This window comes from Chlorocebus sabaeus, chromosome 8 (assembly GCF_047675955.1).
Source record: "Chlorocebus sabaeus isolate Y175 chromosome 8, mChlSab1.0.hap1, whole genome shotgun sequence".
NCBI classification, from domain to species: Eukaryota; Metazoa; Chordata; class Mammalia; order Primates; family Cercopithecidae; genus Chlorocebus; species Chlorocebus sabaeus.
In genome coordinates this window covers 73106640-73134543 of record NC_132911.1, presented here as the reverse complement: position 1 = coordinate 73134543, position 27904 = coordinate 73106640, and the positions used below count along the sequence as shown (strand labels likewise).

The window sequence follows — 27904 nt, the reverse complement described above, 5'->3', positions numbered from 1 at the left end:
ATAGTCCCAATAATCTCAAAGAAGCAACTACATCTGGATCCATTTTCACACTATTTGATGTAACTGTTTTCAAAAGAAAAGCCAGCTCAATAAAATAATTAATCAATTTAAAGTCTAAGCTTATTATAAACAGCTGACTTGCAAATATATGACTGCTAAGAACCATCAGCCCCATTCGTTTTATTCTTTTTAGCTTCATTTTACTTGTAAATGCATTCTTTTCCTTTCTGGAAAAGAATTTTTCCTTATTATTACTGTTTTTTAAGTCAGGAAAAATTAACTTTATTCATTTTTGCTATTATATTAGCCTGAAACTTCACATCTCAATATACATGACAAATATTATTTTTAAATTTCCAACATCTGTAATATTACCCACCAACTATGCTTCCCTTGGGGACCTGCCATTGTTCGGTGGCTGCTTCCTTTCTTCCCTCACTATAGAGGTGAGAGCTGTTCCACTTTCTTTGATGGTGACTAACTGAAGCTGTGTATTGTTTCTGCTTCCCATGACTAAGACAGAACCAGAGAATATTAGAGCTGGAGTGGACTTCAGAATCCATCCTGTCTACCCATCTTGCCTTATGCCTGAGGAATGAGATCCAGAGATGGAATATAGCTTGACATACACAGCTCAGTAGTGAGAGAACCAGGACACAATTTCAAATCATTTTCCTCAAAACTGTATGTTCACATTTTTATGTGCTTCCATTAAAATTTACTTTCCCATTTCCCTTCTGCATGAATTGCCCAAGGTCATTCTTCTTTAGCTGTCTACAAAGGATTTTATGCTCGGGTATCATAGTGTCTTTTTCCTTTGGATCATATCCATGCCTATGGATGTGGCTTACATCTTGCATTGAATGCCATGTTCTCATGCCAGTCACCTCCTAGTGACCCGTGTTTTGCTTTTTTTTTTTTTTTTTTTTTTTTTTATCTCCCCCAAAGCATATACTGTCTAAGCAATGGGGTTATTTACTTCTCTTCTGTGTCTCCTTTAGTACAATGCATTATCCATGACAGTCCTCATTACTCTGGACTGTCATTGTTCATTTGGTTGCCTGTCAGTCCTTAGAGACAAAGAAAACATTTAATTAATTCTGTATTTTTAGTGCACAGGAAGCCTCTTAACTTGTTTTTTGACATTGTTCAAAGGCCCAGCACAGCCATGGGTCCAGAAAACTGTCTTGATCCTGAAAACTTCTCTTCTTTCCCTCATCTTTCCTCCACCTCAAGGCCTCAGACTTTGTAGAAAATCAGGCAGTAATTTTGCTTTTGCACCAGAGTTGATTTTGGAGGTCGCCAGAGTGCTGGTGATTACTTCCTTAAGCTTTTCTCTCTCAGCATCAATTCAGAGACTCCAACCCCAGAAAATGTTCCAGGTAGGAGGAACCACGGAGGAGTCTGGTGGTGAACTGTATTCTGGGAAGTAGCATCTCCACTGGTGTTGTGTTAAGTAGAAATCGATACAGGTGATACATACAAAGGAAAGTCTTTAAATATATTTTCCAGTTGGGCATACATGTCAATTTGTGTTTTTCACCTTTCCTCCATATTGATAATAACTTAATTCTCACAAACAATTTCATGCAAGATAAGAAACAGACCTGATCCGAACCAAAGAAGAAACATTAATTCTCTCTGTAGCTCTGGAATTAGGAATAGACCAATTTGTAAACTGAAGACATCAACATGCTTTTAAAAAGATTTTGCTCCATTTATGTCTATTTTGCCAGCACATGGAAATAAAAACTGCCAGAAATAAATTAGCCACATCATTCAAAATAGTGTTTCTTAAAGGGGGGGTCCACAGGAAGGAATCATTTAAGAGGTTGTTAAAACTACATATTTCTGGGCCACCACGCCAAATCTGCTGAATCCCCATGAAAATAAAAGCACAAAATGTTAGCACACGGTGACATTGCAATGGCAACATGATGTAGGAGAAGAACACCACATACAGCATGGGGAAAAGTGAATTCTTATCCTGTTTTCACCACAAACTAAATATGACACCTGGGCAAGTGGCTTAACCACCCTGGACAACAGTGGAGAATATGCTGGAGTGTATGTTCTGGAAAAGAATTTGTTGGAGAATATGTTGTTAGTATCCTCACTATAGTCTCTGATTATTTAATCCTCTCATGAAAGTACATTTTGCAGTTAGTTAATTATATTGTATTCCCAATTCTAATTAATTTGTTTCCCGAGCATCCCATGGCCTCTTGAATATAAAGGAATTATCATCTATGTCTCTCAGGCCATCTTTCAGGATCTTTAAGGTTAAAACATTTAATGTGATTTGAATTTTCACTGTGTACCAGACAATTATCTAGCTAAAACCTCAACAATTCTATAAGGTAGTTTGACACACTCTCCTTTTTAAATAAAAGGGCAATTTCATCCAATCAAATAGGTTGTACAAGCAAACTGTTGACCTCATGTTCCCCTTCTACCCAAATCTCGTTAACAGCAGGATCTCAACGTCTTTTTGACAGGAAATAGAAGTGCTAGAGCATGGAAATCTGCGGACTCCTGCAAGAAGTGGACTTCCTTGCATTACAACCATTCTCTGGAGTGGTTGCAAGAAACGATTGAAGAGAACTAGAATCTGATCCGCTGGCCAAAGTTGAGAGTGTATGTCATTGTACATTCTTTTTGGAAAGAGAAATTGCCTGAAGTGAGAATTTAAATCAATTTTTTATATACTACCCTGTAATAGTGAGAGTTTTTGTTAAGTGAATTAGTAAATACCTTTTTAAACAACATACAGAGTTTGCTCATCTTTTACTAGGCATTGAAAACATGACAAATGATATATCAAGCTTAAGGAAATCGTCAAAAACACAGATACTATTTTTGTATAAAGATTGCTATTAATTATAATATCAACAATGAAAACAATAGCAATCCAATTAGCACAATTCTGGCATGACAAGGACCCTAAAGATACCTAGAATGTTACAAAGAATATTTAGTGATATTGGAAAACAAGTTATATTATTATCTGTATCTCAATTGTCAATTGTCACGAATTTTTAAATGTCTATACATAGAAAAAAGAAATACATTAAAAATGCTAACAACTGTTATCTCTAAATTTTAGATAATTTAAAATCTTTCCCTTTACCTTTCTAAACATTCACAATTACTTACAATGAATAGGAAATATTTCATAATCAGGAAGACACGTGTGTTCATTTAAAGACTCTCTTCAAGGAATGGGAAACTTTACTCATAAGAAAGTAACTGGGAATTCAATTAGCAGTAATTGGGATCCTAGGAGGATATATTGATGAAAATTAGTGATAAATGGCAACACCAATTAGTGATCATGGCAATCCATCAATTCAAATAAAACTAGGGAGGAGATATGTCCTTCCACTTTGGGGATGTGATAGGAGCTTCCACACTGTCATGTGGCAGGAAGCAGAGAAGGGAGGAAGATGACGTTCTTTTTTGGGGGGAAAGGAGAGAGCATCTATCATTGGAATCTGTTTCAAAGGATTTGGAGGTGGGCACAATGAGGTTGAGACTGTGCGTTGGATCCTGGTGTTGGCATTTTTAGCAAGGCTAACCTGAAGCATGTGGCTCAGCCCAGACTTCAGCTTTTTCACGCACCCCTCATCCTTTCCAACTGCAGTATTTCCTGGTCTCAAATCCTTGATGCCTGAGAGTGGCTTTCTGTCAAAGTGAAATATTGAGCCATAAACTGGAATTGTACATCTCCGTCTCAAAATATATGGCCAAGAAATGGGATTAAAACTGTGTTGGCAAATGGGGGTTATAATGATTTTACCTATTGGGAGCTATTCATCTGTATGTTGTTTTTATCATTTCAAATGTTATTTGTGGAAGGAGAATGTGATTATTTGCCAAAATCTACATTATGTCATCTGCCCTGTTCTATAAACAGATTACACATACCATACAGACATAAGCAGAGGCTGTGGTTAGCTAATTATGTTTAATGCAAATGCTCACGTATGTACAATTCATTTTAAATGGATTAGTTATAAGTGCCATATTTTAGTTGTAGGACTTTTGGAAATACCTCATCATAGCAGGGCACCAGAGCCACTTACACTTCTTTTTTTTTTTTTTTTTTTTTTAAATGAACACAAACTGTTTGGAATATGATATACAAATCTAATTTTTGAAAAAATACCCACTAAGTACATAACATGCTGTGAGATAATTTGGCAAAAGTGCTAATCTATATTACAAACAGGATTTGTCCAGGTGTACTTGTTGCCAAAAGAAAGCATTTTTATTTAAAATCTAGTATTACAAACTGTTTCCAAACACACTCATTTGATTAATAAAGCTAAACAGTGAAGCACAGCATTGGCCCTCACAGCAAATAATTCAGATTAGTATAAAAGACTTTTGTTTCTTAGAGAAAGTTAAAATAATCCCATCATGCTCTACAGATGCAGCATTTCTATTGTTCACGCAAATTGCTGATCACCATGGCAGACATTTCTGCTTACCTACTCAATGTCTATTTCCCATTCAATTTTTGTAATATAACCTGATTTTCACTGAGGCTGCATGTAGCCAGCTACAAATTGCATTTCCCAACCTCCTTTGCAGGTAGAAGCAGCCACGTGATCATTCTGGCCAATGAAACAAAAGAAACAAAAGTGGAAGGTCCTGGGAGAGACTTCAAGAAAAACTCTTTAAAAGAGACTCAGTTGCATTGGTAAACAACTTTTGTTCTTCTACTTCTTCCTACTTAATATGCTGGTTTTAGACAATCCAACTTGTGACCATAAGGCAACAGCCATGCATATGAGTGCTGCACCATAGACCTCTGAACAGAAAGCTGGAAGGAGTCTGTCTGCATCACTGATGGTATTACAGAGTCCCTGATACCAATTCTAAGCAGCTTAGCTCTGAGCTCCTTCTTTCGCAAAACTAATACAATTGATTCAGTGCATTCCTTAATGACAAAAGTACAAATTATGATTATTAGCTGAAGTTTACTGTTTGTAGATATTGTCAAAGTCTCTTAAAAATGGTCCATTTCTGTGCCTGTGTTTGTACCAGCACCATGCTCTTTTGGTTACGGTAGCCTTGTACTACAGTTTGAAATCAGGAAAAGTGATGCCTCCAGTTTTGTTCTTTTTGCTTAGGATTTCCTTGGCTATTTGGGCTTTTTTAAAATTTGTTTCATATTAATTTTAACATAGTTTTTTCTAGTTCTGTGAAAAATGTCATTGGTAGTTTGATAGAGATAGCATTGAATCTATAAATTGCTTTGAGCAGTATGGCCATTTTATTGATATTGATTCTTCCTATCCATGAACATGGAATCTTTTTTCATTTGTTTGTCCATTCTCTGATTTCTTTGAGCAGTGTTTTGTAATTCTCATTGTAGAGATCTTTCACCTCTCCCCTGGTTAGCTGTTTTCTTAGGTTTTTTATTCTTTTTGTGACAATTGCGAATGGGATTGCCTTTGTAGATCTGGCTCTTGGTTTGGCTGTTGTTGGTGTATAGGAATGCTAGTGATTTTTGTTCATTGATTTTGTATCCCACAACTTTGCTGAAGTTGTTTGTCAGTTGGAGATCAATGGAAAAAAATAGAAAGCCAATAAATAAGGCCACACATCTACGACCACCTGATCTTCAACAAAGCTGACAAAAATGAGCAATGGGTAAATAACTCCCAATTCAACAAACAATGCCGAGATAACTAGCTAGCCATATGCAGAAGATTGAAGCTAGACTCCTTTCTTAAACCATACACAAAAATCAACTCAAGATGGATTAAAGATTTAAATGTGAAACCCAAAATTATAAAAACCTTGGAAGACAACCTAGGCAATACCGTCCTGGACATGGGAGCAAATGAATTTTCATGACAAAGATGCCAAAAGCAATCACAACAAAAACCAAAATTGACATGTGAGACCTAATTAAACCTATGAGCTTCTGCACAGCAAATGAAACTATCAATAGAGTAAACAGACAACATTTAGAATAGGAGAAAATTTTTGCAAACTATGCACCTGACAAAGTATCTTTGAGGAACTTAAATAAATTTAGAAGAGAAAAACAACCCCATTAAAAAGTAGGCAAAGAACAGGGACACTTCTCAAAAGAAGACACACATGCAGCTAACTAGAATATGAAAAAAGAGTTCAATATCACTGATCTTAGAGAAATGTAAATAAAAACTACAATGAGATACCATCTCATACCAGTCAGAATGATTATTAAAAAGCCAAAAAATAACAGACGCTGGTGAGGTTGCAGAGGAAAAAAACACTTATACACTGTTGGTGGGAGTGTAATTTAGCTTAACCATATGGAAAGCACTATGGCAATTCCTCAGACAGCTAAAAGCAGAACTATTATTTGACCCAGCAATTCCATCACTTGGTATATACCCAGAGGAATATAAATCTTTTCTACGATAAAGACATATGATGCAAATGTTCATTGGAGCACTATTCACAATAGCAAAGACATGGAATCAACCTAAATGCCTATCAATGACAGGTCAGATGAAGAAAATGTGGTACATATACACTGTAGAATACTATGCAGTCATAAAAAAAAAACCATGATCATGTCTTTTGTAGGAACATGGATGGAACTGGAGGCTATTATCCTTAGCAAACTAATGCAGGAACAGAAAACCAAATACCACATGTTCTCACTTATAAGTGGGAGCTAAATGATAAGAATACACGGACACACAGAGGAGGAACAAGAGATGCTGGGGCCTGCTTGAGGATGGAGGGTGAGAGGAGAGAGGGGAGCAGAAAACGTAACTATTGGGTACTGGGTTTAATACCTGGGTAATGAGACAATATGTAAAACAACGCTTGTACAGGTGGATCGCGAGGTCAGGAGTTCAAGACCAGCCTGGCCAAGATGGTGAAAATCATCTCCACTAAAAATACAAAAAAATTAGCCAGGTATGGTGGTGGGCGCCTGTAATCCTAGGTACTCAGGAGGCTAAGGCAGAGAATTGTTTGAACCTGGGAGGCGGAGGTTGCAGTGAGCTGAGATCGTGCCACTGCACTCCAACGTGGGCGATAGAATGAGACTCTGTCTCCAAAAATAAAAATAAAAAATAAAAAACCAACGCCTCTAATCCCAGTCTTTGGGAGGCCGAGGCAGGTGAACCACCTGAGGTCAGGAATTTGAGACCAGCCTGGGCAACATGGTTAAACCCCATCTTTTCTAAAAATACAAAAAATTAGCCGGGTGTGGTGGCACACACCTATAATCCCAGCTACTTGAGATTGGGAGACCAAGGCAGGAGAATCGCTTGAACCTGGGAGGCGGAAGTTGCAGTGAGCCAAGATCATGTCACTGCACTCCAGCCTGGGCAACAGAATGAGAATCCATGTCAAAAAAAAAAAAAAAATAAGAAAAAATAGCTTGTTTCCCAGTGAAACTCTTTTTTTTGATGAATAAAATAGTGTTTGAGTGACTCAGAAGCATAAAGAGCTTCTCCTTCATACACTTCGTGCATTGCTTCTGGGAAGGCTTTTTACTTCTGAAGAATGCTTTTTAATATTACAGTTATACTCTTCTTTATAAGCCATGGTTTCTTAATATAAACATCTTTGGATGGTTTTCATGTGTTCTAAGGTTGTATATTTGCTCCAGTATGGTATAAGCAATTTTAATGCCAACAACTAGTGTTTACTATGAGAGTGTGGATGAATGTTCTTGCTTAAAGAAAAGAAGAGCCCAGTGGTAACCCAGTCACATAGTCACATATTCCATTCTATAACCAAAAGCGTCTTATAAATATTTCCATTGAAATTCAATTCTAATATGGGGCTTATTGAACCTAAAACATCTGAATTATCATATCTGATTCATTACTTAGTTATGAAAGCCCAGGTTAATGAAGTATCAAAATTATGTACATATGTGTTTTGTTTTGTTTTATTTTGTTAAGACGGAGTCTCTGTTGCCCAAACTTCCCAGATTCAAGTGATTCTCCTGCCTCAGCCTCCTGAGTAGCTGGAACTACAGGTGTGTGCCTCCACGCCCAGCCAATTTTTGTATTTTTAGTAGAGACAGGGTTTTTCCATGTTGGTCATGCTGGTCTTGAACTTCTGACCTCAGGTGATTCGCCTGCCTTGGCCTCCCAAAGTACTGGGATTACAGGTATGAACCACCGCGCCCAGCCCATACGTGGTTTTAATTAAGTGCACTTTGTTTAGTGCTTCCTTGGAGAAATTAATAGATACTACAAAATGGAGATAAGGGCCTTTATCCTACACTGTCATAATTATTAAAGTAGACAGGAGGTAGGTTTACAAACTAAATACATTCTGAATATTTATCTGTATAATAGTGGTTTTCTTCTCGTTTCTGGAAATACATATCGGTTGATTTTTCTTTTTTCTTTTTTTTTCTTTCTTGAGATGGAGTCTTGCTCTGTCACCCAGGCTGGAGTGCAGTGGCACGATCTCGGCTCACTGCAAGCTCCACCTCGTGACTTCATGCCATTCTCCTGCCTCAGCCTCCCGAGTAGCTGGGACTACAGGCGCCTGCCACCACGCCCAGCTAATTTTTTGTATTTTTAGTAAAGACAGGGTTTCACAGTGTTAGCCAGGATGGTCTTGATCTCCTGACCTCGTGATCCGCCCACCTCGGCCTCCCAAAGTGCTGAGATTACAGGCTTGAGCCACCTTTCCCGGCCTTGATTTTTCAATTAACTCATGTTTCCTCTAATTTTAACATTTTTTTAAACTGAGAGTGTCATTTACAGCAACACGAATGGAACTGGAGGCCATTATGTTAAATGAAAGTGCTAAGTGAAGGCAGATACAGAAAGACAAATGTGGCATGTTCTTACTCATACATAGGAACTAAAAAAGTTAATCTCATGGAGATAGAGAGTAGAATAATAATAGATACTGGAGGCTGGGAAGGGCGTGCCTGTGGGTGGGAGGCGTTGGTTAATGGGTACAAACGTACAGTTAGTGAGAAGGAATACGTTCTAATGTTCAATGGCAGAGCAGCATGGTCATAGTTAGCATATTGTATATTCAAAGTTATATATTTCAAAGTTGCTAGAAGAGAGGACTTGAAATGTGCCCAACACACCCCAAGTACCCAAACTTGATCATTATACAGTGTATGCATATAACAAAATATACATGTACTCCATAAATGTGTACAAATACTAGTATCAATAAAAACTGCTTTGTCCACCATATTTAATCTCCTAATAATCTGTGCAATTGTTTATTACCATCATCATTATTGAATATTTTTTATATAATTGGATAGTCCTGGTTAGTGATAAGAGTGGTAACCATACAACTAAAAGGAGGAATTTAGGTATCCATCCCTTATTTATTATCAACATTTTGTTGTAGGACTTTCTCCTTAGTTCAGCTGAAAACCAGGTTCTTGTCACATGGCGATGAGAGATCAGGCTCACAGACACTTCGAAGGGTGAGAAAAATGGAATTTCTTGGGCAAAAAGGAAAAAAACGGGAAACAGGACTCTCAGCAGAGCGAGAGTGCTGCTAGGCTAGACATCCCACCTAGCAGATTGAATTCCAGGTTCAACCCTGGAACAGGAGAGGCCAGGCTTCTCTCCTCCCATGCAAACGGCACAAACTTCTTGAGGCCCCAACCCAGTGCGCACTCCTCCCAATGCACAGGTCAGTTGGAGTTTTTCTGGGGACCCCTTTACACTTAGCTGTCTCAATTTCATTATTCAGGGTTCCTTTTATCTACTAAAGGCACTATGGTAAGCCATTTTTAAATGCCACGTTTAAATGTGCTAGGTTAATAGTGGGAGTAGAGAGGGTGTTTGGAATTACCAAACAGACACAGAAAGCATTAACCTTTAAAAGCTTTTATTTATGTATAATATCTTCTATAATCAATACACTCCACCTGAATCACTTAAAATATATTCTATTACCCTTTTTATGCTGTTTCCCAGAACTTGGCTAGAATTCTAATTTTATATTTGAGTGGGATATAAACGCTAAATGTTTTGAAATAAAGCCTTACAAGCTGAGTATTAAAAAATGTAGGAATAATTATGAGTCTAACATCCCTAGGAACAAAATATACTTACATCAATATGCAAATTATCTCTTTATAATAATCTGCATAATGAAGAACATTATAATGTTTCTTAGTTTCACACAGCCGTTAACAAACCATCTGTATGCCTAATATTGATGCTGTCTTTCCCTAGTGTACTGGGCAATCTAAGACAGGGAAATAAAGATAAGGTTTGCATTGAAGAGTGAGGTAAGATTTAACATCATCAGACCGACAAATCATACATATAACCGTGAGTTAAATACCATGCTTGCTTGTGGATTGTTGAGCATCAATTCTTCAAAACAGTGTCTGCTCATTTAATGAGAATTTATATTCTACTATGAAAGTTCCTGATCTCAGTTATAGGTTTCCTCTCTTATGAACTTTTTAATCTTATTTTAAAACAACTTTACTGAGGCTTATTTTATGTACGGTCACGTGCCTCGTAGTGACTTTTCAGTCAAAGATGGACCGCATATTCGAAGGTAGTCCCATAAGATTATACTGCAGTTTTACTATACCTTTCCTGCTGTTTAGCTATTTCTTCGGTGTTTTGGTTCGCAAACACTACTATGTTACTATTGCCTGCAGTATTCAGTACAGTAACATGCTTTGCAGGTTTGTAGCCTAAGAGCAATAAGCTATGCCATCTAGCCGAGGTGTGTGTGTAGTAGGCTGACCATCTAGGCTTGTGTAAGTACACTCTATGTCGGCACAGTCACTAAATTGCATACTGATGCATTTCTCAGAATCCACACCTTTCATTAAACAACACATAACTGTACAACAAATACACCCATTCTAAGTGTGCAGTTCAATGAGTTTTTACATATGTATGGACTCATGTAACCGCCCCCTCAATCATGAAATAAAATATCTCCATCATGCCAAAATGTTTTCTCCTGCTTCTTTGCAGTCTTGTCCCAGGCAACCATTGACCTTAAAGGAGATCAGACAGACACTCTTCTGTGTCTTTGTCTTTTTTCCTTTTAGTAGGATTTTGAGATTCATCCACATTGTTACCTGTATCAGTGGTTTGTTCCTTTTAACTGAACAGGATCCCATTATATGAATAAACCATCATTTCTTTATTAATTCACCTATTGATGGACATTTTGATTGTTCCCAGTTTTTGGCAATTATGAATAAAGCTGCTATGAACATTCATATACAAATTATTGTCTGAGTGTGTGTTTCAGTTTATCTTGGGTAAATACCTAGGAGGGAAATTGTTGGATCACATGGTAAGTGTGTGTTTAACTGTAAAACAAAATATAACAAAAACAGCACATTGTTTTCCAAAATGGTTGTAGCATTTTGTTCCCACTGCCAATATGAGGGCATTCCAGTTCCTCCATATCTTAACCAACTTTTGGAATCATTAGACTTCTTAATTTTAGCCATTCTGACAGTTTATAGCAAGCTTGTCCAACCCACCACCTAGGGTGCATTTGAATGCGGCCCAACACAAATTAATAAACTTTCTTAAAATATTATGAGATTTCTTTGCAATTTTTTTTAGCTCATCAGCTATCATTAGTGTTAGTGTATGTTATGTGTGGCCCAAGACAATTCTTCTTCTTCCAATGTGGCCCAAGAAAGCCAAAAAATTAGACACCCCTGGTGCGTAGTAAGATATCATTGTAGTTTTAATTTAAATTTCCTTGATGGCTACAGATGTTGAACATCTTTTATGTCATTATTGGCCATTTTATATTTTCTTTTGTGAAGTGTCTGTCTTTCCTGAACAAAGGCCTTTTAACAGATTTATATATATCAAAAGTATTTCTTTTACTTAAGTGGTTTGACTTTTCTTTAACAGTTTCTTTAAAGGGCATATATTTTTAGTTGTTTCCAAAGTCTAATTTGATGTATACATTTTTTTTTCATGGCTTGTGCTTCTTCTGTCAAAATATTTGGTTGTGCAATAGACAAAAACAGTTTTTCCTGTGTTTGCTTCCAAAAGTTGTACAGATTTGCACATACATACAAGTCTATACTTAATTTTGAGTTAATTTTCATGAATGATATGGAGTATATTCTTTTCCAAAATGCTTTTTTTCCCATCCCTATCTCTTTTTTATCTTTCTGAGACTCCAGTTATACATCTATTACAATGCTTGTTATCTTTTCATAGATCACAGACACTCTGTTCATTTTTGTTTCTTTAGGTTTTCTTTTACCTAACCTTCAGTTTGAATAGAGTTTGAATAGTTTTTATTTTGTTTTCTTTTTTTCTCTTTCTTTTTTTTTTTATTTTTATTTTTTTTTGAGACAGGCCCTCTCTCTGTTGCCCAGGCAGGAGTGCGGTAGTGTGATCTTGGCTCATTGCAGCCTCAGTCTCCTGAGGCTCAGGTGATCCTCCCACCTCAACCTCCCAAGTAGCTGGGACCACAGGCATGCATCACCACGCCTGGCTAATTTTTGTATTTCTAGTAGAGATGGGGTTTCACCATGTTGTCCAAGCTGGTCTAGAACTCCTGGCCTCAAGTGATTTGCCCACCTTGGCCTCCCAAAGTGCTGAGATTACAGGTGTGAGCCACTTACTGGTTTGTTTTCAAGTTCATAGTTCTTTTCTTCCACAGCTACTAATCTGCTTTAAGTCTGACAGTGATTTTTTTCATTTTATTGTATATTTTAGCCCTAGTAGTTTCATTTGTTTACTTTTCTGTCTTCTGTTTCTGTTCTCAAGATGTTCATATTTTCTTTTAAATCCTTTGCCCTATTTTTGATTTTTAAATAGCTACTTTAAGGCTCTTTTTTCTAATTTCATGTTATTGATAAACAATTTTCTTATTGATACATTTTCTCCTGGGTGTGGGTCATAAATTGATGCGTTTTTGCATAGTTAGCAATTTGTGAGTGGATGCTAGACACAGGGTGTGTTACATTGTTGAGCACTTGCATTTTGTTTTCTTCCTTTAGTGTTGAAGTTTATTTTGGCAAGCAGATACATTACTTCTACCTTTGCATATTTTTCATGATTGTTTTGAAATATTGTTAAGATGGGTCTAGAGTAGTCTTTCTGTAATCCTAGTTTAGCCTTACTACTAAGACGAGACTTTCTGTGATCTCTACTGAATGCCCTAAATGTTCAATGATACTTTTTACTGCCTGGTTAGAATTCAAACACCTCCCAGCACTGTTGACCTCTGGGATTTTTTTTTTTTCTTTTTTTTTTTTTTTCAGCTTAAAGCTCTCTGGCAGTTGTTCTTTTTCTGGCCTTATGAAATTTGACCCTAAGCATGCCTAAATTAGTATTTAACCAATGAATTAAAGATTCCGAAATTCTTTCTCTGTGTAGGTCACACCTCCCAGTACTCTGCCCTGAAAATTCTAGCAGCCTCAGCCTCCCCAAATTTCATTCTCCTTTCATCAATGTATACCATCCTGCTCTATTTGGGGTTCTCTCCCTGAATCATAGTCTAAAAATTGCCTCCAAAACGAAAACTTGACAATTTTATGACCTACCTCCTTGGCCACCATTCTTTCAGGGATCATAATTCTAATCTGTCTATTCTCCAATTCCTGAAAACAATTGTAAAATATGTATGTTCAGGTTCTTTTGCTATTTATAGTTTGTGGACAAATTCTATACCAGCTATTTCAGTTGAAAGAAGAAGGCTCACTCTTATAATTTTATGGTCATTTATTTTTACTTAATAAATGAGGATGGGTGCTTTATAAACACTCCTACTATTTGCCGGCCTCTTTATTTTGCAACTTTATTTGATTAGGCATGTATCAGATAAAGTATTTTTATCACCATATGTTCCTTTCTTCTTAATCTAGAGCTATGACAATCCTCAGTTTTCTACAGTTGTCCCGGAAGTATGCATTTGTTTAGTTTAATAGTAGAACTCCTCTGTTAAGAAATGATATTCCTTTAGAGCAAATTTGTCCAGCACACAGCTCACAGAAAAACTTTGAATGAGGCCCAACACAAGTTTGCAAACTTTCTTAAAACATTGTGAGACTCTTTTGCAATTTTTAAAGCTCATCAGCTATCATTAGTGGTAGTGTATTTCAAGTGTGGCCCAAGACAATTCTTCCAACATGGCCCAGGGAAGCCAAAAGATTGGACACCCTTGCTTTAGAGGTAACAAAGTCCTAACAAATTAGGGGAGGGAAAAACAAAACTGTTACCTTAATATAAAGAAAAAATACATATAAAACTTTATACAATATACAAATAAAAGAATACTACTACAAGGGCTGAGGCTAGGATGCCAGCTGGGCGGAGCGGCACATGCCTGCAATCCTAGCACTTTGGGAGCCTTAGGTGAGAGGATCACTTGAGCTGATGAGTTTGAGACCAGCCTGGGCAACCTGGTGAAACCCCATTTCTACAAAAAAAAAAAAAAAAAATACAAAAAATACAAAAATTAGCTGTGCATGATGTTGAGAGCCTGTAGTCCCAGCTACTCAGGAGGCTGAGGTGAGAGGATCACCCGAGTCTGGGGAGGTAGAGACTGCAGTAAGCCGAGATTGCACCACTGCACTCTAGCCTAGGTGACAGACTGAGACCCTTTTCCCCAAAAAATAAAATAAAATGAAATAAAATAAAGTAAGAAGAAAAAGAAAAAAGTATACGTCTGTTACGCTATTTCTAGAAACAACAAAAATGAGTGATTTTATGTTTTTTGTGAGTTTTAGAGTCAACTCAATCCAAATAGGGATGTAAACCTACCATGACTGTTCCTGTCACTTGTTCTTCCTACCCTCAGCCTATTGTCTGTCCACTGGAGAGCCCTGTTGAACCTCAGAACCACTCTTATCAGCCTTTCCTCTGCTCCACACTTCCAAGCCACTACAGTGATCCTCCTGTTTGTTCTTTGATTACTCTGGATTTTTCACTATTATTACACTTGTCAAATTGTGTAGCAAACAGCTGTTTATTGACTTGACTCCTCAACAGGACTGTAAACACCTAAAAGAAGAACTGGCTGGGCGCGGTGGCCCACACCTGTAATCCCAGAACTTTGGGAGACCGAGGCGGGAGGATCACCTGAGGTCAGGAGTTTGAGACCAACCTGGTGAACATGGTGAAACCTCGTCTCTCCTAAAAATACAAAAAATAGCTGGGCATGGTGGCATGTGCCTGTAATCCCAGCTACTCAGAGGCTGAGGCAGGAGAATCACTTGAACTTGGGAGGTGGAGGTTGTAGTGAGCCGAGATCACGCCTCTGCACTCCAGCCTGGGCGACAGAATGAGAGTCTGTCTCAAGACATAATATAGAATTTATCATGAAAATAGTTTAAATTTTAGTTCTAATTTTAGCCAACAACAATATCTTTCTCATTTATAATTTGCCTATTTAAAGGCCCACAGATGACGGGTAAAAGAAAAATAAAATCGGCCAGGCATGGTGGCTCACGCCTGTAATCCCAGCACTTGGGGAGGCCAAAGCGGGTGGATTACCTGAGGTCAGGAGTTCAAGACCAGCCTGGCCAACATGGTGACACCTCGTCTCTACTAAAAATACAAAAATTAGCAAGGCGTGGTGGCGTACCCCTGTAATCCCAGCTACTCGGGTGGCTGAGGCAGGAGAATTGCTTGATCCTGGGAGGCAGAGGTTACAGTGAGCCAAGATCATGCCACTGCACTCCAGCCTGGCTGACAGAGCAAGACTCTGTCTCAAAAAAAAAAAAAAAAAGAAAAGAAAAAGAAAAGAAAAGAAAAGAAAAGAAAAAGACAATCATTTCTTTTCCTTTTACTCAGCTGATATGTGAGTTAGTTACTGTACTAGATTTTAAGCAGGATCAATTTGTTATTTAATTCTGTCTTTCACACATTGTTTATTGTAAATGGCCAATAAATACTTGCTGAATAGATGGAAGAATAAAAACTGAACAAACAAAAAAGCCTACACTGGTATAGTCTCTCAATATACATAAGCAAAATTAAGTATAGAAACAAACAAGATAAGAGTCGGAAAAATTATGAGATATAAACCCTCAAGTATTTAAAAATGTTTATAATTTAGTTTCAGGTATAAAGAAATTTGTAATAGAATTTTTCCTTGAGAAAGAAAAGCTGGATTTTGCAAGACCTATAAGAGGCTGTCAGTTACTACCTAAGGTAAAATCTTAAGAGTGGCCTTCGATTATAACAGATTTCATGGATAATAATATTGGGAACTGTATTTCACTCGTTACTTTGAATAGTAGATGTAAGCTTGGGACTTTTTTCTACTTATTAGTGTTAGAGTCAGAATATTAAAAAAATTAAAAACTCTTAATTTCTGAATTTCAAGGATTTTAAGATTTAAAATTTTCATAAGGCAAAGCACAGAGTATGGAGTAGAGATCCTTTATACATTTTCACCACACACAAAAGAGAAAGCAGGCCTGCAAGCAGAACCAAGTTAAGAGAGATTTTAAAAGGTGTTTATTTAGAAGAATTTCTGGTATGACTAGTTTAATTTGAATAATATGAAACATCCACAAATAAGATAATAGTTTAAAAATTTCAAAGAAAAATAAAATTGTTCAAATGTCTGTGACAATTAGAGTCCTATGCTTTGATATTCAAATGATTCTGTTGAGAAAAATAAAAAGATAAACTATTAATAATTTAAAAATGCAGAAAATAATACCTCCCAAGAAAAGTGTGTAATAATATAATTAAAACATGAACTTTACTTCCCTAAAAAAATTGATATTCACTGTGATCTAATATTTTATGCTCGATCTCTAGAATATAGAACAAATGCAAATATTGAAAATGTTGTAGTTTTCTAACATCAAGTATAATTTCTGAGACATTTTCTCCATTACTAGCTATCATGAATCAAAGACAAAAATCCCTGGTTACTTTACTTATTAAAGCATGTAGCTCCTAAGTGCTCTTCTGATGAATAATGACAAGAATCTCAAGCCAGTTTCACTCACTGAACCAAGAGATATTAAAGCCACAAGAATCCAAATGTTCGTCTGTCGAAGCCCCTCATTTTAGAAATAAGAAAGTTAAAGTACTGAGAATAATCTCTCTGAAGTCACATCAATTGTTTTTGTTTTCTCTTCTCTATGTAATGGTGCAAATGTAACAGACTAGAAATTTTCCACGAATACATCTTCTAAGGGCACCAGAGTTTTCTTCAAAGTGCTCAGAGGAAACAGACAGTAGTATATTCAAAGAGTTAATATTTCCCCACTAATGCCATATGTAATATTATCAAATATGTGTTACAAATTTACACAGTACAATATGTGTACGTTTGAGAAATTGGATTGTCTCATTTAGTTGCATTTAAAATATTTTAATTACTGTTAAGTGAATTTATGTAGGAAAATAATTCATAGAATGGTCATCAGATCTAAGAGGAAACATGATTATTACTGCTCTGTGTGACTGATTTGAAATAAAGCTTAGGTTAAAACTATAAAGTAGATTTCTAAAAACATGTTTGCATGTATTTGAGAAAGGACAGGGACCTCTTTTTTTCTCTACTCTTTTCTTCTCTATCATCACTTCTCAAGTTTTTTAGTATAAATCTCTACATAGAAAACTAAAAGCGTAATTTGTAATTTACTGAGCAGGAAACAGAATGACAGAGGGAAGCATAAGACTTCTATGAAAGACATGAAACTGCCCGTGGTGTAGAATAGAAGCAATTAGCCTGCATCTTTAGCTGTCGAGAGTTCACTGTTGCAAAATTATATTTCAAAGTTTTTATCCTGCATGTTCTATCTGTCGGACAAATAATTCCAGCACTGGACATAGGAGTCATCGTTTGCTTGTGTAGCTGGACAGATCACAGGCTGTGCTGAAGTGTTGTGTTGTTTCTCCAGCCTTGTACTACACAAAGCATCACTGCACATTTTTGAAAATCCATTAAGACTATGAAAGGCAAGCATATAAAATAATGTAATCCATGCTCCAATCTGATCTTATTGTAAAAGTCCACAAAATTGTTTATAGCGTCCCAAACTCAGCTTTGTGTTTAGTGGGGGAAACGTCTGCCTCATGAAGGCATGGTCCTGCCCTGTTTGTACACATTTTTAGGAGACAGTGAAATACAACATCCTTTTGCAAAGCTTGATAGGGAATTTCTGAGAGGAATAGAAGCTTTCACAGATACTGTCTGAATGAATTCATTTTGGACACTATTTCAGCTAGGCACATTTTCACTGATATTTCAAAAATAAGTGTCATATTTCCAATTTTTAGACTTACTCTTTTGAATGATAACTGGACCCCTACATTTAATTTTTCTTCTAGCATAAGAAGCAAGACTGAATGTACGGTAGCAATAACCATGTGCTTTCATTTTGTGGTGGGCAAGAGGAGGAAAGAAACAAGTGTTTATGTGTTTATTCTGCAACTCTGCAGCACCAAAAGGAACAAAAAGTGTTTTATTGGGAAAAAAAAATGCATTTTTAACCACATTAGCTTCAGTTCCTCTGAACAAAAATTACTTATTTTAACTAATTGATTTTTTTTATTACACAACTTCTGTATTTGAATGGCAACATTAATGAAGAATCAAACATGAAATGTGTTTCCATCTTTACAGTTATTTTTTTCAGCCATTAAAGTAAAATCTAGCCCCCTTCAATAAATGTAACTTATATTCAATTTTTGTAATTAAAAAAACTATTTATATTTTTGTTGTATTACTTCACCATCTGACTGCATGTCTCTTTGCTGTAAAATGGCTTTGATAAACCCAATACCATATGTCCCATTGTTCATCAGTGCACCTCGGAAGTGTCTTATGTTTAGAAATTAATGAATAATAACATTTGGGAAATGAAAAGACAGGGAAAAACTCTAAAGATTTGTATCTCAAGATTCTGTATAGCCTGTACAACTTTATGCAGACAGCATACTATATGAAGCCTGCCAAATTTTTATTCTTTTAACATTTCCTGAGTATGATTTTTCTAGAAATGAGCAACTCCCAAAAGTAACTGCATCAGGGACTGCAGACAGCTCTGTTCCCTGGGAAGGCCCAAGTAGAGAGTGGAGCATGAGAGTTTAGCTCAAAGATGACCAGTCCAGTGAATCAGGAACCCAAGAATTTAATATCCTGATCCTAATCCAGAAAGGGATGAACTAGATGTTTTTGCTCTAGTGATAAGTTTTAAACTTATCAAAACTGTGCTGTGCAATTTGCAATTGCAAAATTGTGGAACCAACCCAAATGCCCATCAATCAACGAGTGAATAAAGAAACTGGTATATAGATATAGGATGGAATACTACCTAGTCATAAAAAGGAATGAATTAACAGCATTTGCAACGACCTGGATGAGATTGGAGACTATTATTCTAAGTGAAATAACTGAGGAATGGGAAACCAAACATCGTATGTTCTCACTGATATGTGGGAGCTAAGCTATGTATAGTCTTAAGAGAAATGAAAGCATATGTCTACACAAAAACCTGTACATTAATGTTTATACCATTATTATTATTAATAGCCAAAAAGTAAGTAGAAATAATCCAAATATCCATCAACTGATAAATTGACAAGCACAGTGAGACATAGCCATACAAAATATCATTAGGCCATAAAAAGGAATGAGATACTGATACATGCTACAACAATCTTAAAAACATTATGCTTAGTGAAAGAAGCCAGTCACAAAAGACCACATATTGTATGATTCCATTTATATAAAGCATCCAACAAAGGCAAATACGTAAGAACAGAAAGTAGATTAGTTTAATATAGTAACTAAAGTTGAATATTATGCAGTAATCTCAGCACTTTGGGAGGCTTAGGCAGGTGGATCACTTGAACCCAGAAGTTCAAAACCAGCCTGGGCAATATGGAAAGACCCTGTCTCTATAAAAAATTATCTGGGTATGATGACATGCACCTGTAATCCCAGCTATTTGGGAGGCTGAGGTGAGAGAATCACCTGAGCCTGGTAGATAGAGGCTGCAGTGATCCATATGTTGGCGTCACTGCACTCTGGCCTGGGTGACAAAGTGAGATCTGTCTAAAAAATTAAAAAAAAATAGTTGCTTTGAGGACAACTTAAAGACATAGGAAAATGCTCAGAAAACATTTAGGGAGAAAAAAATAGGGTGTATCTTTTTTGGAAGGTAAAACTGGTATTAGAAAGGAAGTCATATTTTTAAAAGATAATAGAGATATCCAAAAGTATGCTTTTACGATTTTTCGTAAATTGTATTACATTTAAACTAAATGTCACTTTAATGTTCTAACATTTATCTGAGGCAACAACTTTTACTGTGAAGTATTTCAGAATAGAATGTAGTCTCTCAAATAAAATCACTCAATCTTTTGAATAACACGCAACTTAACTTTAAGTTTTTGATCAGTCTGAAATGCAATGAGTGAATGTCATTTTCTTCCTCTGAATTGAGAAATAGTATATATATTACTTTTATTGGAAAAACTCCAGAAATATGATTATGTCCTATGAAATCAAAACTGTATTTTGATTGATCACTTACAAATTTCCGCAGACAGCTAGATGTGGCAAATATACAGGACAGAATCACTACCCTCAAAGATTAATGGGAAAAGAACACTTACAAATAAGTAACAGTCAGTGTACTTGAGTGGTGAAATTTTAAATCTGTACAGCTCCAGAGGTTGTGAGAGGGAGGCGAAATCACCTTTTGGAGGCATGAAGTGAATTGTCAGTTATTGCTTCTTATGGGAGATGATGTTTGAGCAGAGTATTGAAAAATAAGTAATAATTCTAACATTCAAATGAAGGCTACTAGAGCTGTGGGGTATGTGATGTTAGGCAAAGGGATCAACCTGAACCAGAGCAATAAGATTTGACATCATTCTATGGTCTTGGGCCAACATGTAGTTCAGGAGTGTTGTAGAGAAAAGTCCAATGGAAAAGAAATGTAATATGAAATTTAACAGAAGGACAAGACTTTGGAAGATAATGGATTGCATACATATTAGGATTTAGCTTGACTAAAGGTATCAGAAATTCAAAATAATATTGGCTCATAGAAGACAGCAGTTTATTTTTCCCACCCATGTTATTGTTTGAGGAAGCCGGTCTCTGACAAGTTTGGAAGCTTGGTGATGCTAATAAATTCAGGTTCTCTTTGGCTTGCTACTCCACCATTTTTTGTATCTCACCTCACAAGTTCAAAGAGCTATTCTAGCCCTAACCCTCATATCTACAATTCAGTTATTAGGAAAGAGAAACGGATGAAGAAAGACATGCTACCTCTCTGTCAGTCTGTTCTGGCTGCTATATAAAATATCATAGACTGGGTAGCTTGTAAATAATGAAAATTTATTTCTCTTAGTTCTGGAGGCTGGGAAGTCCAAAATCAAGGTATCCATAGATGCCAGTATCTGGTGAGGCCTGCTTCCTTGTTTATAGACAGCGATCTTCTTGCTGTGTGTGTCTTCACGGGGTAGAAAAGGGTAAAGAAGCTCTCTGAGGTCTCTTTTACAGGTCCTTAATCCCATTCATGAGGGCTCTGCCTACCAAATCACTTACCAACAGCCCAACCTCAGAATACCCTCATATTGGGGCTTAGGATTTTAACATAAGAACTTTAGGGGGATGCAGACATTTAATCTATAGCATTGTCTTTAAGGACACTTAGCAGAAGTGCTACATGGCACTCTTGCTTACATGCTATTGACCAGAACTGAGGAATATATTCACAATGAGCTAAAGGCAAGCTGGGAATTCAACCTTCAGTGTGATCAGCTATGTCTTCTAAAGATGGCAGCAAGCAAGTGGTCCTATTATGAAAGAAAAAGGGAAAATGGATATTAGAGGTCAACTAGCAGTCCCTGGCAGGTCATCCTAGGAATCTTATAATAAATCTCATAAGGCATAGAGAACCACTGCAGGCTTTAAGAGGGGGTAACCTGGTCAACATGGCGAAACCCCATCTCTACTAAGGATACAAAAATTAGCCAAGTGTGGTGGTGGGCACCTGTAATCCCAGCTACTCAGGAGGCTGAGGCAGGGAGAATCGCTTAAACTCAGGAAGCAGAGGTTGCAGTGAGCCGAGATTGTGCCACTGCACTCCAGCTTGGATAACAAAGCGAGACTCTGTCTAAAAAAAGTGGGGGTGGAGGGGTGGGCATGACAGGAGTAGAACCATCAGATTTATTGAGGTGCAAAGGATGGATTAGAGCATGGCAAGTAGGGAGAAAAACTGGTTAAGAGGCTATTGCAGAAACCCAGACAAGAAATGAAATAATGGCAGTGGGTATAGAGAAAGGAGCATAGGTTTCCAACGTAATTGGAGGATAGAATTAAAAGATCTTGATGACTCATTGTGAAAGGGTGAGGGAAAGAGAGGAAGAGGAGATGATTCCAGAAAATACAGCAACATTCAACAAGATAAGAAAGAATTCGGAAGTGGACTTCACAGAATGGATCAAAAGCATCTCAACTGTGCCGAAGTAGGCTTTACACTTAGAGGTCATGGTTGCTGTGTTCCCATGTTTTGATATGAATTTGTGTGCTTTTTAAGCTTACTTCTTTTTTCCGCAAAATCATCATTATAGTGTCTGTGTGGAAACATCTATTGTTTATAAATACATAATGAAGATTTAAGAGAAGGTTTCAAAGTATATGAGGTCATAAATTTTTTCAACTTAAGCTACTTTAATCTCAGTGCAGCAAATAACATGGTTTGGGCTGTTATTACAATGAGATAATCTTTATTTACCAGATGTTTTCAGATATAAGGAAATAAAAAGTACTAACATAACTATCAGTAAGAATTTATTGTCTGCTATTTAATTCACACATATGCACCAAACTCTGTGCTAAGTTCTCCTAATATTTTTACTTCTGTAATTACCCTAATTTTACAAATGAGAAAAAAATGATCCAGAGAAAATTTATTTAACCTGCCTGAGGTCAAATCACCTAGTAAGAGACAGACCTGTGATTTAAACCTGGGTGTGTCTACACTCTTGAAAACTCCATCACCCAGCCTACGCAATGCTTCTGAGGTGACTCTGTTTCTGAAATGGAAAGAAAGAAAAGGTATACCAATGATCTTTGAAAATGTGACAATACAATTAGTATGTTGCATATGAAAAACAGGGAAAAAAGATGAGACATTCATAAAGCAGTCCTCTCTATGCACTACATAACATCACTATAGAAAAACAGTAAAATAGCTTGAAACCAAAGATGGGGAGTAAAAAAGTCAACCCTCCGAACATTGATCTACAGCACCCTGCTGTCAAACTAGGCCTCCTCCCTTCAGCTGTCAGTTTTCTGGGTCAGTCATGGAGGTAAAATCATTAGTTATGTTTTTTTAAAATTGCTTATTGAGTATTTTTAAATATTGACAAATTATAATTACATATATTTATGGGGCATAAAGTGATGTTACAGCATATGTATAAAATGTGAAATGTTTGAATTAAGCTAATTGACTTAATTATGTTCTTAATCATTCAACAAGAAAGTACAACTTACGTCCATTAAACACACACACACACAAACCCAAAAAACTAAGTATATGCAAGTGATCCCAATAAGGTAAAAAAAAAAAAAAAATTACATGTTTTCCCTCAACTTACCTCTCAGCCCATATTATATCTATCTCAGGCTGATACCAAAAAGTCCTTCCCCTCTGCTCTCCTGCTGTAAGGAACATGGCTGTGCTTTGGTCAAGGAATAGGCTGAGGTGGACATCCAGGCCAGAGTGACTCAGCGAGTTTGGATCACAGGTGCACAATTCCATGTCTGATGTAAACACAGCTATGTAACCATAACATGGGAAGGCCATCCCTTGTCCCTAAGCCACTATTGACTGTAAAAGGTATAATCGCCCTGTTGACACTGTGCAGACAGGCTTGCACCCAGAGAAAGAGAGAGAATCAGAGCTGTCCATCTTTGCAGATAAGGTAAGAGCCAGGACATAGCTCAGCCTACTCATGCCCAGAGAGGGAAAGAGTTAAGCTGCTGACCCTGAAAACAAGGGAGAGTTGGCCATGCAGCTGTTTGTGGGAGCCAGAGGATTAAGCAGCTGAGACGGGGCAGTGTGAGAAAGCTGTTGGTGAGAGCTACTGCTGAATAAAATCATCTTTCACCTGCCTATGGCCCCCCGAGCGTTCTTTCTGCTCATCCACCCACTCCCTTAAGACCTCAACATGGCAATTGGCTTAGTTGTGAACCTGACACCCGCCATCTGCCATTTTCTTTTCCTTCCCCAAAAGTTCTGCCTATCTTTCTATTGCTTAACCTTCTCTAGGAGTCCTCTTTGCTTCCTCCTTCTTTAGGTCTCCTGCTCAGGCTGTCAGTTAATAAGTCCAACCAGCTTTTGCCTGAGGCAACTCATGGGAGAGTAGACCTTAGGAAAGCAACAGGATGAGGGAGGCAAGTGTGGCTTTTGATCTCATGTGGGTGGGATGAAAATATGCTGACCCTCCAGGTCCCTCATCAGAATGAAGCACAGCAAATCTTTCTCTTGCTGACATTTACCTCCTGTGCTGTATCTGTCTCTTTTCTCCCTCTAACCACAGCTGAGTTCTCTTAACCTGAGACCCAGGTAGTGGTGGGTATTATGTCTCCAAACTACCACATTAAATGCTGGAGAAAACTCAGGCAGTAGATGTGTCCCAGATAGAATATGACCTTCCCTGCTTTGTGCATCAGAAAACTAACCAGAAAATGCAATTTTAGAGATGCTTCCTTCCAGCAGTCACTTAGGAAGTTTATTGACATGCATGAGTGTCTGGCCAGTTAACACTGGGATGAGGCAGCATGAACTAAATTCTCCTTATAATCTGGAAGAATGTATCATGGCCTCCACACTTGAGAAATTATCAGAGGCATATTTGCTGATTAGTGTTACGTAATAATCCTTACACAATATATTTAAAACTCTCTTGTATTTCAAACTTTCTTTAAGTTCTCTTTGCCTAGAATGCAATATTCCAAAAATACGTAACTTGTCCTGAGTTTTCTGGACACTATGCAAGTCTGGAATTTATAGCAGTAAACTAGATTACTTCATGCTAAATGATAAAATCACCTTAAAACTCGTATTTTTTAAAATTCTTTTTTAAATAATTTTTTCCTGCTTAATCTGTAATAACCATTCTTGAATCTGGATATATATAATTTGTATCTACAAATTAATAATAATAAAACACAAACTTTTATTGAGTAGTTTCAGGCATTGTGCTAACCAATTTAAAAAAATATATTCTAAACCTCACAATACTTTAAGTAATGAGTAATATTCCCATTCTACAACTGAATAAATAGAAGCTTAAAGAGTTGGAGATACAACTTGAGATTGTATTGCTATTGACTGTCTAGCCCAGAGCCTAAGTTCTAAGCACTGCATCTTACTACTTCCCTAGTGTCTAATTAAGTGAATGCCTAGGATATGTCCTACCAACTCTATGGACTAGTACTTGCATATTATAGACCGCATTTATATTAGCAACTGCTTCTTGAAAATTCTAAAATGTTTACAAATGCAGTCTTATTTCCTATGATAATTTCTTGTCTTTTAAAAATGTCTCCTTTTTTTCCAACCGAAATGTAAAACTAGTCTCCCCTACACAAATGTTGCAAAATGTTATCTAAGAAATACTTAAAATAAAGGCCATGATACTGCAGAGCAGCTCTGAGATACCTCAAAGTGCCCTTGTCAAGAGAACTTAAGTCTTTAGATAACAAAATGATGGCAAGCTCGGCACCAGAAGTTTCAGAATGTGGCTGGAGAAACAGAGATACTATTGTGGTTTTGGAGCCCTCTCCTCCAAGAAAACGTTAGATGTAAATCATTTTTCTGAATAGAATCCCTTTAATTATTTTTGGTCTTTTCTTTTAAACATGAAGAAAGTGTATCAATCTAAAAATACCTCAGTGGAAATAAGATAAGAAATCATTATCAATTCTTCCTTGTGGACATACAAGAGTGAATTTACTTCTTGATATTTTGTCATTTTTTTAAAGGAGAATGCACCTTCAGCTCCAGAAGTGTCGTGTCCATAGACGTTAAAAAGTGAAGAGTGCAGGGTTTTCAGTGAAATATGGTAATTTGTTGGCATTGCAGAATTACTTTGGATGTACGCTTCTAAATCTCTCTGGCAAGCATAAGGAAACCAAAAGTACAAAATTATGACAGCAAATTATATCAGAACTCTGAAAAGTGTTTTTTACAAACGTAGTGAAATATTTTGAGAAAATGACTTCAAACTTTGTGATTATGCCCTATTTATCCCAGCTGATGAGGCTCTTCATAAAATAGAACAGCAAGTTAAATGATTAAGAGTCACAAAATTTTGTCTCATATATAGAGAATTTAAGGGAACATCAATGTACATTTTAGAATAGAAGTGTACTTTGTATACTTGATAAAATAATATGAAATGAAAAGAAAAATTTTACCTCTACCCCTGAAGAGTCTCCAGCTGGGCCTGAGAATTCAATTGACGTAAGACTGATTAACAGGAGAAAAGAATGCAGATTTTTACATGTACATGGGAGCTCCCATAGGAAAATAAAGACCCAAAGAAGTGGCAAAATACAGTGTTAATATACTAGGTTGAGCAGAGAGAGGCAATTGTATAAAATAATAATAATTACATCTATCGGAGTCTGCAGGAAAATAAGAGGTTGTTGTGGTTTTCTGTGGTGGTGGTTTGTTTTTTACCAAAGTCTGTGTGGATTTCTCTTGGCCTCCACTCCCCATCTCTGATGTTAAGAATGTTTCTTTTCTCCTGGAATGAGGAGGAATTCTTTCCCACGAGTGTTTCTCCTGTCTTTTTCTTGCACTTGCTGTTCTTCAAATGCTTTTCACTCAAAATAATCCTTATGCCAAGTGACGTATTTTGGGATAGCATACTCTGCCATTCTTCTTTCAGTTACAACCTTTAGGGGAACGAAAAGCTATATAAGCATTCGTTATTTTGGTTAAAAACGTTCACCAGAGATTTATTGTTGATCACATAATGGGGTGAAAAAAAGGTAACTAAAACATAACTTCCAACTGGAAGTCAGGAGGTCTCAGTTTTACCACTGTTCTGAAACACAACTTACTTCTGAGTGCCTCGGGGTGTTTTTTGTTTTGTTTTGTCTTTTGTTGTTGTTGTTTTACTTTTCAAGTAAAAAAAGTCACACTTTATAATCTCTAAGATTCTCCTGAACCCTGTGATTCTGTACTACCTTAAAATATCAACATCTGCTCAGCTCTTTTCTAGGACTCCTTACTGCAGTATATTCCTTAGGTATTACTTTACATCTATCAAGAATTCATCCACAAATACTACATGTTAAACCCCTAACAATATCTCTTAATTTTTTAAAAAATAAAAACTGCTTGGTGGGCATGGTGGCTCACACATGTAATCCCAACACTTTGGGAGGCCGAGGTGGGAGATTCACTTGCGTCCAGGAGTTCAAGACCATCCTGTGCAACATGGTGAGACCTCTGTGTCCAAAAAAAATACAAAAATGAGCCAGGTGTGGTGGTGCATGCTCGTAGTCCCAGTTACTCAGGAGGCTGAGGTGGGAGGATCGCTTGAGCATGGGAGATGGAGGTTGCAGTGAACCAAGATTGCACCACTGCACGCTGCCTCCTTGACAGAGCAAAACTGTCTCAAAAAAAAAAAAAAAAAAACAAAACAATTTCAAAATAAAAAGTACTTAAAACATATTCAAAATTCACCTTAAAAACAAACTTTTTGATGAAACTTTTTAAACTTTCCACCAACATTTAGGGGAAAAGATAAACAGATTAATAATAAATCTCTATTTTATATAAATTAAGATGTAACAAATTTTATAGTAAATCTGCCCTTAACAGCAAGGACATATTATCCTGATGTTAAATGTGCTTTATAAAGAGAAAATTCCCACTGTTTATTAATTTCATGGATAGAGAAATATGATCCAAAAAATT

At 36.8% G+C, this 27904-nt stretch overlaps 1 long non-coding RNA gene across 1 annotated transcript in view; it reads left to right on the top strand.

Moving 5' to 3' along the window:
- LOC119624913 (uncharacterized) overlaps positions 1–27904 on the top strand; it is a 186021-nt gene that overhangs the window by 132600 nt on the left and 25517 nt on the right. The window contains exon 3 of the long non-coding RNA XR_005241059.2: positions 10151–10255. This is a non-coding gene — a long non-coding RNA (uncharacterized lncRNA). The remainder of the gene's footprint in view (positions 1–10150; positions 10256–27904) is intronic.